The sequence below is a fragment of the Pseudorca crassidens genome, chromosome 14, assembly GCF_039906515.1.
Source record: "Pseudorca crassidens isolate mPseCra1 chromosome 14, mPseCra1.hap1, whole genome shotgun sequence".
Classification (NCBI taxonomy): domain Eukaryota; kingdom Metazoa; phylum Chordata; class Mammalia; order Artiodactyla; family Delphinidae; genus Pseudorca; species Pseudorca crassidens.
The window spans coordinates 37,585,704-37,601,750 of NC_090309.1; the positions used below are offsets into that span (position 1 = coordinate 37,585,704).

General features: G+C 38.8%; 1 protein-coding gene across 7 annotated transcripts in view; it reads right to left on the reverse strand.

Annotated features, from left to right (window-relative positions):
• UGP2 (UDP-glucose pyrophosphorylase 2) overlaps positions 1 to 16,047 on the reverse strand; it is a 55,181-nt gene that overhangs the window by 10,120 nt on the left and 29,014 nt on the right. The gene's annotated exons all lie outside the window — the stretch shown is intronic.

Consider the following 16,047-nt stretch of genomic DNA (forward strand, 5'->3'; position numbering starts at 1 on the left):
AAAGAAGAGGCACAAGCAAGTCTAAACATCTTATAACAAGAATGAAAGTTTTTAAAAAGATCACAGTATATTTTCTATCCATTTACAGAAGAACATTTGTTGTTATTTTTCTTTAATGAAATAAGTCATCAAATGTACTCTTTGGTTACATGATGGTGGAGGATAGATAACACTTGAGGGGACTGAAAAAATAAAACCCTATCATACACTTTGCTGTTTTCATGTTCTACTACATGTAGGTGTGTGTGATGGTGTGTGTGTGTATGTGTGTGTGTATGATGAATAAAGTCTATGATTGGAAAAGGAGTTGATGGGCTCACATTTCAGTGATTAGGCTGTGAAGGCAAAAATCCCTTTATACTTGGTCAAAAATACAAACATGTCAAATGTGGATTCCTGGCCACACACTTCAAGTATCTATTATTGAGAATTTCTTAGGCACATTATATCTACTCAAAAGAGTCATTAGCGGGTTTCCCTGGTGGCGCAGTGGTTGGGAGTCCGCCTGCCGATGCAGGGAACACGGGTTCGTGCCCCAGTCCGGGACGATCCCACATACCGCGGAGCGGCTGGGCCCGTGAGCCATGGCCGCTGAGCCTGCACGTCTGGAGCCTGTGCTCAGCAACGGGAGAGGCCACAACAGTGAGAGGCCCGCGTACCGCAAAAAAAAAAAAAAAAAAGTTGTTAGCAAATGGGACCAAGCCAATTATTTTCCAATTATCTTTTAAAAGCCAAGAATTTCCATTTCCATTTAGCAGTTTTTTTGTTTTTTTGTTTTTTTAATTGGCTGTGTTGGGTCTTCGTTGCTGCGCGTGGGCTTTCTCTAGTTGCGGCGAGTGGGGGCTACTCTTCGTTGCAGTGCACGGGCTTCTCATCGCAGTGGCTTCTCTTGTTGTGAAGCATGGGCTTTAGGCACACAGGCTTCAGTAGTTGCAGCACGTGGGCTCAGTAGTTGCAGTGCACGGGGCTCAGTAGCTGTGGCTCAAGGACTCTAAAGCATAGGCTCAGTAGTTGTGGCGCACAGGCTTAGTTGCTCCGCGGCATGTGCGATCCTCCCGGACCAGGGCTCGAACCCATGTCCCCTGCATTGGCAGGCAGATTCTTAACCACTGCGCCACGAGGCAAGTCCCTAGCGGTTACTTCTGACTTCCCAGAAAAGAGTCTGATATTTACAGAAGCCTCACAAGGGTGTGAAAATCAATTTAACTGAAAACCCCTAGTTCATGTATTCATTTTAGGTAAAACTGTTTTAGTACGGAAATATTTTTACCTATTTAATGTTTCTTTGAATACACTTTAAAAAGAAAACAGAATACACAGAGCAAATTTTTTTTCTACATATGGTGAGACAGGCCTATGTTTTCCAATTTCACCTAAAAATACTTTGATTGTGAAATATCACACATACAAAAGTTTATAAAATACACATACAGGGTAGAAAGAATAACCTAAATTTAAAAAGAATACTGCCATAGCGTAGAAGCCTGCATGCATCTGTCCCTGATCATATTCCTCTTCCACCCCTAGTGGTAACAACCACCTTGACTTTGGCTCCCTGTAGTTTTACCACCTATGTATGCATTCGTAATGATAACAATATTTTACTTAATTTTATTTGTCTCTAAACTTTTAAATAAGTTGAATCATACTATAAAGTATCCTCGTGACTTGCTTCTTTAATTCAATGTTATGTTTTAAGAATTATTCACATTAATGCATGTAGCTATAATACATTCACTTTTCACTGCCATGTAGTATTCAGTTTACGTATCCACTGAGAGACAAAATTGTCATTATTCACAGATGATATGATTTTACATGTAGAAAAATCCAAAGACCTCACAAATAAATTGTTAGGATAATGTAAGCATAGCAACATTGAAGATACATGGTCAGTATTAAAAAAAACAAAAAAAAACACTGCTTTTAGGGACTTCCCTGGTCAAGCATTTGTTAAGAATCTGCCTGCCAATGCAGGGGATATGGGTTCGAGCCCTGGTCCAGGAAGATCCCACATGCCGCCAAGTAACTAAGCCCGTGCGCCACAACTACTGAGCCTGAGCTCTAGAGCTGGTGAGCCACAACTGGTGAGCCCACGTGCCACAACTACTGAAGCCTGCGCGCCTAGAGCCTGTGCTCCACAACAAGAGAAGCCACCGCAATGAGAAGCCCGCGCACCGCAACAAAGAGTAGCCCTGACTCGCCGCAACTAGAGAAAGCCCGCGCACAGCAACAAAGATCCAACGCAGCCAAAAATTAAAAAAAAAAAAAAGCCACTGCTTTTGGAGCCCTTGTGCACTGTTGGTGGGAATGTAAAATGGTGCACCTGTTAAGGAAAAAAATATGGTGGTTCCCAAGAAATTAAAAATAGAATTATCATATGATCCAGCAATTCCACTTCTGGGTATATCCCCAAAGAACTGAAGGCAGACTCTCAAGAGATGTTTGTATACTCACCTTCTTAGCAGCAGTATTCACAATAGCCAAAAATGGAAGCAACTCAAATGTCCATCAACAGATGAATGGATTAAAAAAAATGTGGTATATACACACATGGAATACTTTTCAGCCTTAAAAAGTTAGGAAGTTCTGATACATACCACAACATGGATGAACCTTGAAGACATTATATTAAGTGAAATAAGCCAGTCACAAAAAGACAAATACTTGTATGATTCTACTTACATGAGGCACCTAAAACAGTCAGATTCAGAGACAGAAAGTAGCAGGATGGTTAACAGGAACAGGGAGTTGCTGTTTAATGGGTTGAGAGTTTTAGTTTTGCAAGACCAAAGAGCTACGGAGGTTGGTTGCACAACAATATGAATGCACTTAACAATACTGAATTGTATGCTTTAAAATGTTTAAAGGTGGTAAAAAATTAACTGCTTCTATATGTAAAAAAATTACAAAATAAAATTGATTTAAAGTGTCTTTTATAATAAAACCATCAAAAATAGCAAATAGCAAATATCTAGCAGTAAATCTAACAAAAGATACGTAAGATTATACACAGAACACATTTTTGAGAAAAATTAAAAGACTTAACTAAATTCAGGGATTTATTTATCATGTTTGTAAATTAGAAGACTTGCTAATGTAAAGATGTTAATTCTCCCCAAACTGATCAATGCAATCCTAATAAAAATCTCAAGAGTTTTTTGTGTGGTAACTGACAAGCCAATTTAATGTATGTATGAAAACACAAAGGGCCAGGAAGAGCCAAGACACTCTCAAAGAAAACCTTAAGTCGGAGAACCAGCTTTATAATTTATAACATTCTTTTTTTTAAAACTGTAGTAAATATGTATAGCATAAAATTTGCCATCTTAACCATTTTTCAGTGTACAGTTGAGTAGTATTGAGTACATTCACATTATTGTGCAGCCAATCTCCAGAACTCTTTCATCTTGCAAAACTGGAGCTATACTCATTAGAAGACAACTCCCCACTCCCTCCTTTCCCCAGCCCCTGGTGATCACCCTTCTACTTTCTGTCTCCATGAGTTTGATTACTCTGGGTGCCTCAGACAAGTAGAATCATACAATATTTGTCTTTTTGTGACTGACTTATTTCACTTAGCACAATGTCCTCAAGGTTTATTTAGCATTCTTTTTTTAAAGTGGCTTATACGTTTGAGAAGATTCCAAATTAATGCAGGTTTTTCCAGAAACATGTTTTTATTTAATAAAGTTGATGTGTGTGTATGCAACAGATCTGACAGAAGGCAGGATTGATATGAAGAACTGGAATACAGGTACAGGTTGGCAAATTCTATGGCAAATTGAGCCTTATATAAGTTATTTATTCCATTTGCAGGTATTAAAACTGGAATAGAATACATGTTCTGAAGTCTTAGTTTAGTAAATCAGAAAATGGATTCTCTTTATTTGAATTTAATGAACATAACAATACTCTCTTAACTTTGAATTAAAAGAATGAAAACTACAGGTGTACCACAGTTCTAAAAGTATAAATCTAAGAAAATGCTGATCTTTCGGATACATATGAAAACAGGACAGAATGGCAGGGCTTGGGATTTCAGACACTGCTCAACACCTGAGTTGTGAATTTACTAGTATCTCTGAGGGATAGGCAGCCTGTCATTTCAAGGCAAAAACTTTACAAAAATGTAAACAATGTAAAAAGAAATTTAAGTATGTAGTCAAAAGATCAATAGTATGGCATTTTTTTCACTGTCACTCTCCAGACAGTGCTAAATGCAGCTGAGGAACTGAAGTTTTTATTTAATATTAAATGTAAATCAACACACATGGCTAGTGGCATGTGCAGTTCTAGATGGTCTGTTAAAAAAAAATCAACTGAGGGATGAGAATTATGTTTCAATTCGTTTTAATAAAACTCTGCCAAAATCCTTCTTTGTTCAATACAATCTTTTTTCTTTCACTTTAATGACACTGACATCACATCACAAGACATTCAACCAAACACATAAACACAACGTTTGAGTATATTAGATATCTTTAGGAAGAATATAATTTCCTTTTTGAGCCAACAAATGTTTACACAAATTTAAATAATAATATCAGGCAGAATAATGTAAACTGGATTATATCTTAATTCTACGCTTTGAAGAACTGTTTGGTATACTAACACAGCATTAAACAAAGTGAGGTTTAGGAACCATTTTTAGAAAAAGTACTAATAGGGATTTTTCACCTCCTGTGCAGATGAATTAAAAACCAAATGTCAACCTTGTTGCCTTAAAGTTTCACCAAGAGAAAAAAACCCTCCAAAGTCATGTATGTTCATGATAAAACATCTTTGATCCACATACCATAAAGAATATAAAGTATTTAGAGAAAAAATACGTTTTGTTCCCACTAAACAATCTTCAAAACATGCATTTTACTAGAATGCTTTAAGAAGACAATTCCTTATGACTGAGTCTATGGAGGCTAAACAAATTTTTTCTCGTATCCCCCAAATTTATTCTATAATGGTGATAAATAAAAGGTCTCAGCCTCATAATGATTTTAACACTAGGCCACTTGGCCTTCAGCCAAAAGGTATATTAAGTATACTTTTAGTTTTAATTCAAATCTTCCCAAGACTGGTATCTTAACTTGAGTTTAAATTTAAAATGTACTTCTGAATTACTTTTCAAATATTTGGAGTGAAATAAAACAAGCTGATCCAAGCATAACACTAAATTCCAAAACCGAGCTAATGAAGACTTTTGGGTACAGGCCCAGGCAACTCACAAGTAGAAAGACTTGTTTACCATTCAGGTTAGGGCCCAGAATTCTCTGTGAAGTGCCATATTTAGAACCTTGTACCCCAAGTTAAGTGGGCAGGGAGTTACCCTACAAATGTCAAGGAACCATGGTTCTTTAGATGGTGCTTTTAGTAACACCTACTTGCCTTGCTATATCTAATTCTTAAAAGCAGTTAGCTAATTAAATACCAGTACCACTGAGGAATTGACTGTTAACAAGAAAAGGACTATGGAGAGAAAGGGAAGAAGTCACAAGGTGTGAAGTAACAAGGTACAGCCAGGGGAAAGATGTCCAGAGTCATCAAGTTAGTGTTGCTGTTCGAAGGCTCCACTTTTACTTAGGTTTCGACTTACACCCACAACACTCCCACACGCAGACACAGACACACAGAAAGGCACCAATTGTGTGAGTCCAGGAAGCCAGGACACTTTTGGTCTACAGCTTATTACAGGTTAAATTAGGTGGTAAGCTCAGCTTCCCATCACACAAATCACCCTACATGCCAACACAAGTTCTCTCTGTTGGTGATGCTATCCACACCCTCCACCAGGGACCTCACCAAGCAATCCCACAGAGCTCGGTTTATTTCCACAAGCCAAGGGGACCTGTGTTAGAAGGTTGCTTGGTAACAGCTGAAGTTTTGCTGGACACACCTAGTCACAGAAACATTATTAGACCTGTGCTCCACTTTCTCCTCCTCAGCTCTCCCAGGAGAATGCACAAAGACATCCACTCAGGCAAAGATGGAAGGTGTTGGGAGACAACAGGGAGTACCATGCACTGCCGGATGTGGCCTTGATATTACTCTGATTGAATCACTTTAGTCAGTGACTAGTGCTATCTTTGTGCTTTCAATCCTGATCACCCTGTTTCTCTTTCATGTCTCTATTCAGACATGAATAGAATTCAGTATTCTAAGAAGACCTCTGCTGCACGTAAATATACAGCAGGGCAACCCCTACAGGTGAGGTGGGGCAAACCGCATGAGACTCGCTCAAAATACGCAGCGGAGACGAGGCCACTCATGTTCTCTTCTCACTGGGAGAAAAGCATGGGTCAAACACCCAACTTCCTCTGGGGAATGAACAAAAGAAAGTAGTTGGCAATCTATGAAAGAACATACTTTAAACAACATTCTTCCCTCTAGGATGTCAATCTAGTTTTTCTGCAGAAACAAAGATTTTTAAAAAGATCATTTAAAAACTGTCTAACGTGATCTGTATCTTGCCAAGTCTGCTCACAACTTACTTTCCAGTTATCAGAAAAGCTGAATTCCTCACACCGTCATGGAGACATGTTCCCATTAGCAACAGTATAACCTGGTTCTTGGTAGCATATTCGTGCTATTCCTGGAGACGGTGCCAGACAAGCTAACAGTGCTGCCCTGTTACGGTTCACAAGGGTGTGATTATTGCAATTCGAAATTTTTTTTTTCAACAGAAGCAAGTTTGCCTGAAAGAAAAGAGCTGTGTAACAGTAAAAAAGAGTTTGAAATGACGCTCCATATGTACAGGAAGTGTTCCAAGAACATCAGCTTATTCACCAAACCCTCAATGCACAGCCTTTGTGTACCAAGGCTCACATTGTCTCTTTACTTCACATTTCTAAAGGTAATGACCAAAATCTGGGTCATTTGAAAGCTCCTACCAATTAATTTAATGACAGAAAAATCATACCTAATCCAGAGATTTGTTTTCTCATTCAGGAAAAGCCGGCAAATCATGTACATTATCACATACTCCACCAACACACTTGCCAACACCCCCTCGGCCACCAAGATACGCTCAACTGCTATTCATAGAGCAAATAAAGCCATCCTCTATGGGGAATGCCCTCAACCTTCTGCCACCAGATCAGATCCTCGGGACCTCCCTGCATCTCCACCTCTGCTGCTTCCCCTTCCTTCTCGTCACAGGAAGAGCTGTCCCCCACCCTAAGGCAATCTCTCTGCCAGTGCCCATCTCAAGATCCCCGTTTCATCAATCTTCCAGTCTCAGCATCAACCTCTCCTTCTCTATTCCTTTCCATCATCATGAACAAATTCAAATATTTGACATCTAAAAAGTAAAGAAAACAGCAATGCATACACTCACTCATCCCTTTCCATACTCACATCCCTCTTTTCTCCATCTTCTTAAAGGCAAAGCTTCTTGAAAAAGTTGCTGCACTCACCTCTACTTCCTCACCTCCCTTTCACTCGCTCACCTGCTGCAATCTGGTTTTCTCCATAGTTCAATGAACTGCTCTTACCAAGGTCATCAACATCCTTCTAATTGCTAAATCCTATCCATAACATCAGTACTTCTCTAACCGTGCTCTCAGCTGCATTTGACACAATTGACCACTCCCTAGATCTTCAAATGCTCTATCCTCCTTGACTTCTGAAACATCGCATTCTATTTTCCTCTTCTTTCTTCCTGTTCCTTTTCAAGCCCCTTCTCAGTAGACCTCCTCTTTCCAGCAATCTGCTCCTGTCTCTACGGCACCAAGACACACCCAACTGCCAAGCCAAGAGCTTGCTTACATCTGATCAATGATCGAGTCCTGTCAGCCTCAGGAAACTGTCTCTGTTGTCACAGCCGGCATCCCACCCACCTCTCACCTATGTTACTGCAGTGGTCTCTACGGTCTCCTTACCTCCCTCCAACCCACCCTCTACCTTGCAGGTGGTGATCTTCTGGAAAATAAAATTTGAAGATGTTTCTCTCCTGATTACGTCATTCACAAAGCAAAGCAATGACATGGCATGGCAGAGATCATTAGCTGCCTACCCCAACATCATTTTTCCCCTTCTGTTTCAGAACCCTGATTGTCAGCTGGGCACATCATCACCCCCCAAAAAAGACCACATTTCCAGCTTCCCTTGCAGCAGGTATTTGTGCCAAAGTGCTGGTCACTGTGATTAACTGGAAGTGAGTTGAAAGATTTCCAGAAAGTCTCTGTGAAAGGGCAGAGGTTGTGCCCTTCTTCCCCCTTCCTGCTGTTTGGAACGAAGACACGATGACTAGAGTTCATTCAGGTGGCCACCGGGGACCATAAGGAGATATGGTGAAAATAGCAGAGTGGCAAGACAGAGAAGCGCAGGCTCCTGATAACCACCAGGTTGCCATACTAGCTCTGGATTGTGTCTCTCTACATTTACTCTATTATTTTGAGTTTCACTACTAAATGTAGCTGAATTGAATCCCAAACAGAAGACGTGGTATACAAGGTCCATAATGATTTGGCCCTTTTTTCCTCTGCTCTCCTACTCTCCCTACACACTGTTCTCCACGGACATGCAGCGTTGGGCTCTCTAATGTGCCACATCTCTTGCTTGCAAGTCTCTGCACTTTCCCCCTCATGCAAACTCACTTCACCAAATGCCTTTTCTTCATCTTCCACATCTCAGTTCAGAGCAGTGATTCTCAGGCTTTATGAGCTATCAGTCACTTGTGAAAATCAGATGTTAATGGACTCTCAGGAAAGTGCAATGCCATCCCCCCAAAAAAACAAAACTTCACTACTGTGGAAATTTCACAGCATATAAAAATAATCTTTATAAGAGATGCTGTTTATTTCCCAGTGAAAGTTAACATGCAAATAAAGCAAAAAATAAACTAACTCTCCAAACTGAATTTCAATGAAAAGGCTTCTGTTTGGCTTGAATTAGAAGTTGACACTGTAGATGGACTTTGAGATGCCTGCCATCTTTAACTGCCATTCAATTTTGACTTTCTTTTTTGATGATCTTGAGTACTAAAAACCTCAACTCTCTCCAAGGCAAGCTCTCACAGCTTGCTCTGTCAGTTGAATGCAGGCTTATGCTACGAACACCAGAATTCTCCAAGACTTCGAGAACTCAATGGCTCGTACATTTTCTGTATCTTCAAAAGTCAGTAAGGTCATCTTCGGTGAAGTCTGCCTTACTCATGCAGGATTGCACCATCTTTGATGCAACGCTCACAGATGCAGAAGAGGATGAATGCCAGTGTATGTGGTGCTTACTCTCCTCTGCAGTAGCAGGTCCAGAAGTGCTGGCTGGCATCACAGATACTACTGTGTACACAGCACCAAGACTTTTCTTCCAGCACAAGTTTTGTTTGGCTTGGAAACTTCATCATTTTAAAAACATTTCCAGAAGAGGTTCATAAATAACAATTCCTCTTTGAGGGCACCAGCAGGCACATAATGGATGAAAAACAGTACTCTGGCTGCCCTGAGAAATGTCTGAAATTGCAAGGACATGCTAAAGGGAAATGATGTAGCTGCTGTTTCCTCCATGACCTGATTCAAATCATTTTAATAAACTACATCAATTCCAGCATGAATTTTATCATTTGACAAAAAGATTGCTCCAGAACTGAATGAGGCAGGATAGTAAAGTAGCTAAGAGCACAGGCTTTTAGCCAGGCTGCCTGGGTTTGGATCCTAGGTTCCACTGCTTATTATGGCAAATTATTTTTCTGTTCAAAGTCTTTTTCATCTACTTCATTGATCTGTTATGAGGATAAATGAGACAATATGTGCGAAGTGCTAAGCAAAATGTGTGGCCCACAGTAAGAACACAGGTGCTGGCTGTGCTGTCACTACATCACTGATCCAGACACACTCTCCACCCCACCCCACACTTGAACATTTCTGAAACCAGGATGCATCATACAACCAATGGGATCTGAAAATTAATGGGTTGCACTTTTTTTCTTTCTTAGTTTTACATAAAAGGTACAACTTATAATCAATGGCACAAATTTGATAAAATATGGCAAAAAAAATTTGATAAAACTGAATTTCTCTCTCTGCTCCAGGTCACAAACCAGCTCAGTGATCTCCCAGGTATGGGTTCCACCCCGTCTCTCTCCAGTTATGTGTAGCTTGAGGATAGTTTAAGACAGAGGCCAAACAAACTATAGCCTGTGGGATAGTCAGACCTGCCACCTGTTTTCACAGGGTGTTGCTGGAACACAGCCGCTCTCGCTAATTTACATGTCGTCTATGGCTGCTTTTATGCTACCATGGCTGAGGTGAGCTATCGTGACAGAGACTACACAGCCTACAAAGCCTAAAATATTCGTCATCTGACCCTTTACAGAAAAGGTCTGCCAAACCCTGGTTTAAGACGGTCTTCTATGGTTTTGATAATATCTCTGCCTTTCCAAACTTTGCTCCTCCTAACCTGGCTCCATGCTGCCTGATGACTTCTCAGGATGGCCAGAGAGCAGGCGCTCCCTCAGGCCGTGTCAGCTTGCGGTTCCGCTGGCAACAATGCTGCCACAGAACAATCCCCCAGGCTTTTGTATCCCCGCTTATTCATCCAAGAAAGCAAAACCAAGGATGTGTAGTTGGTAGCAGAACTCAGCAATTTTCAAAACAACAGAAGGAAAACCTAAGATTAAAAAGTCTTTTATCTACTTATATGAGGTACCTAGAGTAGTCAAATTCATAGCGACAGAAAGCAGAATGGTGGTTGCCACGAGCTTGGGGAAGAGGGAAATGGGAGTTGTTGTTTAATGGGTATAGAGTTTTGGTTTTGCAAGATGAAAAAGTTCTGGAGATTGGTTGCACAACAATGGGAATATATTTAACCCTACTGAAGTGTACACTTAAAAATGGTCAAGATGGTAGATTTTATGTTATGTGTATTTTACCACAATTAAAAGAATTTTTTAAAAAGTTAGTCTTCTGTGTGGGTGTATATGTGCAGGTACACATATACACCCTGTCAAGGTGTCAGAGAACCACATAGCAAAATCGCTTTCTGTGACACTCATATGACCAGGAGGGAGTCTGACAAAGCCCCCACTTCCTGCTTCAGGTACTACCAGCTTCTATCAGTAATTATTACACTGTCTCCAAATTGTCTGTTCAGTGCTCCGTATCTCCAGGAAGGCAGTAACTGCCATATGGTACTCCCCCTACCATATCTATCACCTTTAATTATGTGTCATGCTCATTAGCGGCACTCACATATTTGTTGAGTAAATAAGTGAATAAATGAATGGAACAAACAGCTATTAATAAATGAAATCCATTCTCTGGAACTTATTTCTTGTCTTATTAAATACTAAGTTTCAAACAAAAGTGGTGTCATCACTAATTAGAAACCTGATTACAAACATCATTATTTTAATTTTAAAAAAAGTACTGAATTAGCCAACACTATATACAATTCTGATAAAGAAAACCTAAATCTAAGACTTTGCGCTGCATAAAAAATCATTTTTACAGGCCATAATATTAGTGTAGTAATTATAAAATGATCCCTCTGTGATAGGAAACAAACAGAACGATCACATACTAAACATTATAAGCTAAGCCTGGAAAAGTACATTTCCTAAGAAAGTTCTTTCGTCTTCTTTCACTTAAGAAATTATAAGAACACAAGACAAACTATCAAATCAAGTACATATTTTAATTGTGCCAGCTATTGATATTAACTCCCACATCTTTGTTTCTTTTTAAATTAATTTTAATTATTCTAAATTACATGTCAACTAGACCTTACAGACAGGAAAACTGGGTAATTTTTCCAGTAGTGGAGGAAATCAACTGTCCTTTTCATACACTGAGTCCACACATGTCCAAAAGCAAAAATTTGTAAGACGGAGTAAGTAAACAGGTCCTTTCAAAGAAAAAGTCAGAAATCTTGGCAACAACACTGCTTTCTAAACAATTACACTCATCAGCACCAACCCAATAACTCATGCACAATATCCTTCACTACAATCTGCTACCTCAGTTACTAAAGTCAACCTTAATAAAAATCTCAGAAAGAACTATTACCAGGAGCTAGAATCATAAAAATCACTTATTTTCATCTTAAGTCTCATATTGCCCTCTCAGGGGAGCCAAACTTGAATACTGTGCCTTTTTGTTACATAAAGGTAAGGATCATAGCAATTCAAAGTCCAACGACCAATTATTATAAATAAAAGGATGGCTCCATATTAAATTAATACAAACAACTAACATAATGCAAATAAGCCAAAGAAAAAATTCAACCTAATAATCAAATAAAATTTTTAAAATTTTTCATCTCAACTGGCAAATATTTTTTAAAACAATAATACTCAATGCTTTAATAAATGTAGCAAGACTGACAATAGACTGTAGGTCTCTACTCAATGCTAATTCAGAGAGGTCTTTCCTTTCTCTGCCTACCCTCTCTAAAATATTACCTCTACTCCCTCATTCCCTATATCCTTACCTTTGTTTTTTTTCATGTCACTTATCACTACTTGAAATTACATTACATATCTTTTACTGTCCACACCTCCACTAGATTATAAACTAAAAACTAGATGAGGGTAGGGCTTTATCAGTATGGTTCTCTACTAATATACAGTTAGCACTCAAAATATAGCTGTTGCTCCAATAAATTAATGTGACTAGGACTGCAAACAGGTATACTTTCTGGAAAGGAATTTGAAATGTCTAATAAGAAACTTTAAAAACTTTATATCCTCCGAACACAACACCATTTCTGAATATTTATTCTTAGAAATAATTCTGAGATGCAAGGATTTATATATAAGTATATTCATTACAGGGTTTTTATAATAGGAAAAAAATAAGAGTCAACCTACATGCCCAACTACAGGAGACTTTCCAGAAGTAACACACACTGATACACTTGTCCAAACTCCCAACTCTCACACTTCTGTCAACTGTTTTTACTACTATATTTCCTTCAAGTGATGAGTTAGATTCATTATCTTATCTCCTACCATCAAAAAATTAAGAAAAACCATTTGAATTCCCAACTTTTGCCACGCCCAATGATAGATGATCAAAGAATCTTATAATGGTCATCCATCAACCTTCCTACAATTTCACCTGAGCTTTAACGATCCAATGCCAAGAACGCTCTGCAAAACTTCCCCTGCTCAATAAACCTGACACCCCACAACGAACACACAAATCCTTTAAATACCTAAATGTCCACACAAAATGAGAATGGGTGCCCAATTCTTTTAATAGCTAAGATAGTCCTCTGAAACAAGGCTTCACATCTATCTTGAGTTTAGTAGATAAAAAAATCTATAAACATGGTTGGAGTTGCTGGTTAAAGACAATCTACATACACCACCCTGGAGCTTTCACTACGTGGATCTTCAATAAAACTCGTAAAACAGTACAGCTAATCATTTTCGTAACAGAGAACATTATGTTGCTTATCCTCACTGGTCTTACAGCTACTAAGGAGCACAGACTTCCTGTAATCCAGAAAGTTAAAAGAATTTCCTAGAATTTATCTCTGCAATCAGAAAAAATCACTAGAGATAGATGAGCTTTATCTATTACAGCAAAAATTGCAAACTACCAACACATTTGATACAAGAGAATTACAGGGATGTAAAGTATGGCTCACCTACTTGGTGGAATATTTTACAAAAAATAAGATACATAGAAAGAATTAAAGTATTCATGACCATAAATGAAATAGATATCAAATTAAATATACTGATAACAAATAAATATATATTCATAACCAAAGACAAAGAATATTTAAATAAGAAAAGTTACAGAACTTAAAAAAGAAATAACATCTGTAACCTTAATACAATTCTGTTGTTTTCACTGTGTCCAGGATAGCACCTGACATCTAAGAGGTACTTAGTAAATATTTGTTGAACGTATAACAACAATAATAAACATTTACTGAGTCTTTATCAGAGTGCCTGGCACATAGTAAATGCTTTATATGCATTCTCAATAATACTCATTAAAATCTTACTTTTATTACGTCTACTTTTTATGAGTGAGGAGACTGGGATTAAAGCAGTTAAATAACCTGCCGAATGTTACGTGGCTAAGAAGTAATGAAGCTGGGATTTAAAACTCTGGAGTGTGTATTCTTGACCTCACTGCCATTACAGGTAAACTGGAAAAAAAAAAACCTGTTAAGTACACTGAAGGCAGAATGAATTCAGTATACATAGGGAGGTGGTTTTGTAATGGTGGAATATATTAATGATTGACACTGAGCATGAGGTAATTTCTCACATACCTGTTGAACAAGTATATGATTAAGAATATTATAGCTCAATATCATGAGATCAGAGATTTTAAACTATAAAAAATTGCTCAATACACATCATTAGTGTATAGAAGCTAAACTCCAAGAAGTCAGCTAGCCCTGATAAAGGGTGTTGAAAAAAGAAAAACAAAACAGGAAAAATTAAAAGTAGCCATTTCTTCAGTGGGAACCAAGAACTATAAGAAATCGGAATTTCCGGGCTACCCTGGTGGCGCAGTGGTTGAGAGTCCGCCTGCCGATGCAGGGGACACGAGTTCGTGCCCCGGTCCGGGAAGATCCAACATGCCGCGGAGCAGCTGGGCCCGTGAGCCATGGCCGCTGAGCCTGCGCGTCTGGAGCCTGTGCTCCGCAGCGGGAGAGGCCACAGCAGTGGGAGGCCCGCATACCGCAAAAACAAACAAACAAAACAAACAAATCGTAATTTCCTATGTAACTCAGAGTGAGAGAGCCACTCCTCCACTTACCTCCTAAAAACACATTCCAACTAGCCTGCTATATAAAGCCTGCTATATAACCTCTCATCTCCTATATTTTCCAGCATCTTCTTAGTTCAGCCAAATGCATCCCTCCAAATCGACAATGAACTGCAGACACGGTCCCTACTTACCTTGTGTAGACTCAGTTCTAATGTCACCTCTTCATCCCTAACTTGCTTAGGACTTTCCAACTCCCCAACTGCTCTTTCCTGCTATACTTGCTACGTGTACCAGAAACCCACTTATCTAAAACGTTCTAGATAGGTAGACAGTAGATTTAAAAAACAAGTTCAAACACAGAACAATGAAAAAGTTTTAGATACATAAAATATTTCAACTTTTGTACAATCGTTCACAGAGATCTTTTCTTTTGGTATGGTATGGATCTGCTGACCAGAGTTCTGTCAACTTATGTAAACCACACCAATAAGATACCATCTGTGATTTTCCAGTTTCGTTTCTTCAAAGTGGACCAAGATCTTGTGCTGAAGATTCATACTTATCTCGCCCTCACCTAATTTAACAATACTTTTTTTCTTTTTGGCTACTCATCTTTATCCAACTTTCTCAAAGGATTCAACTCAATTTTCATGGAAATAAATTTTTTAAGCCCATTTCATTCATAAAATTTAATTTCATTATGTCATTACAAAACTATAACTAGTATGAACAGGTTTGGGAACAAACACTATTAAGTTTTGGTGAACAAACCACTCCACTTAGTAAGAGAAGAACTTAGGATGATTAAGAGTAGACCCAAGCATTCAAAGAAAACGGAGAACACCAGTTAATCGCTCTAGGATGGAAGTGCGTTAGTGAACTGTCTCTGAAACTACCTTCATAGCTATTATCCCATTGTACTATAAATGTAACTTTGTGTAAACATCTCCCCACTAAACCAAAAATTCAAAATTGGTTTGCTATTGCATGCTTGTGTTGTTTATTCCTTTAGCCCTCTAGGCAGCTACACAGACCCTGAGGCGGCCAAAGCCCTCCTCCCAGCTTTAAACAGCCTCTTGTATTTACCCCATTCATTTTCTGTGTATGTTATTACATGGGAAAGGTTGGGAAGCATTGCACAAAGTTGTAAGGTGTTTAAGAGCAGTGATTGTCTTTATTTTTGCATTCCCAATAATTAAAATAGTGGATATTTGATAAATTTGTAGAGTAAAAGTAATGAGGAAAGGAGACCCTTGTCTTCAGCCAGGGAGAGAGATGTGACTGCTGAGGTAAACCTGGGCCAGCACAGCAGCGATGGGAAATGAGTCTTTTAAAATAATCTTATTTCTTTACACATTTATGTTTTCTCTCT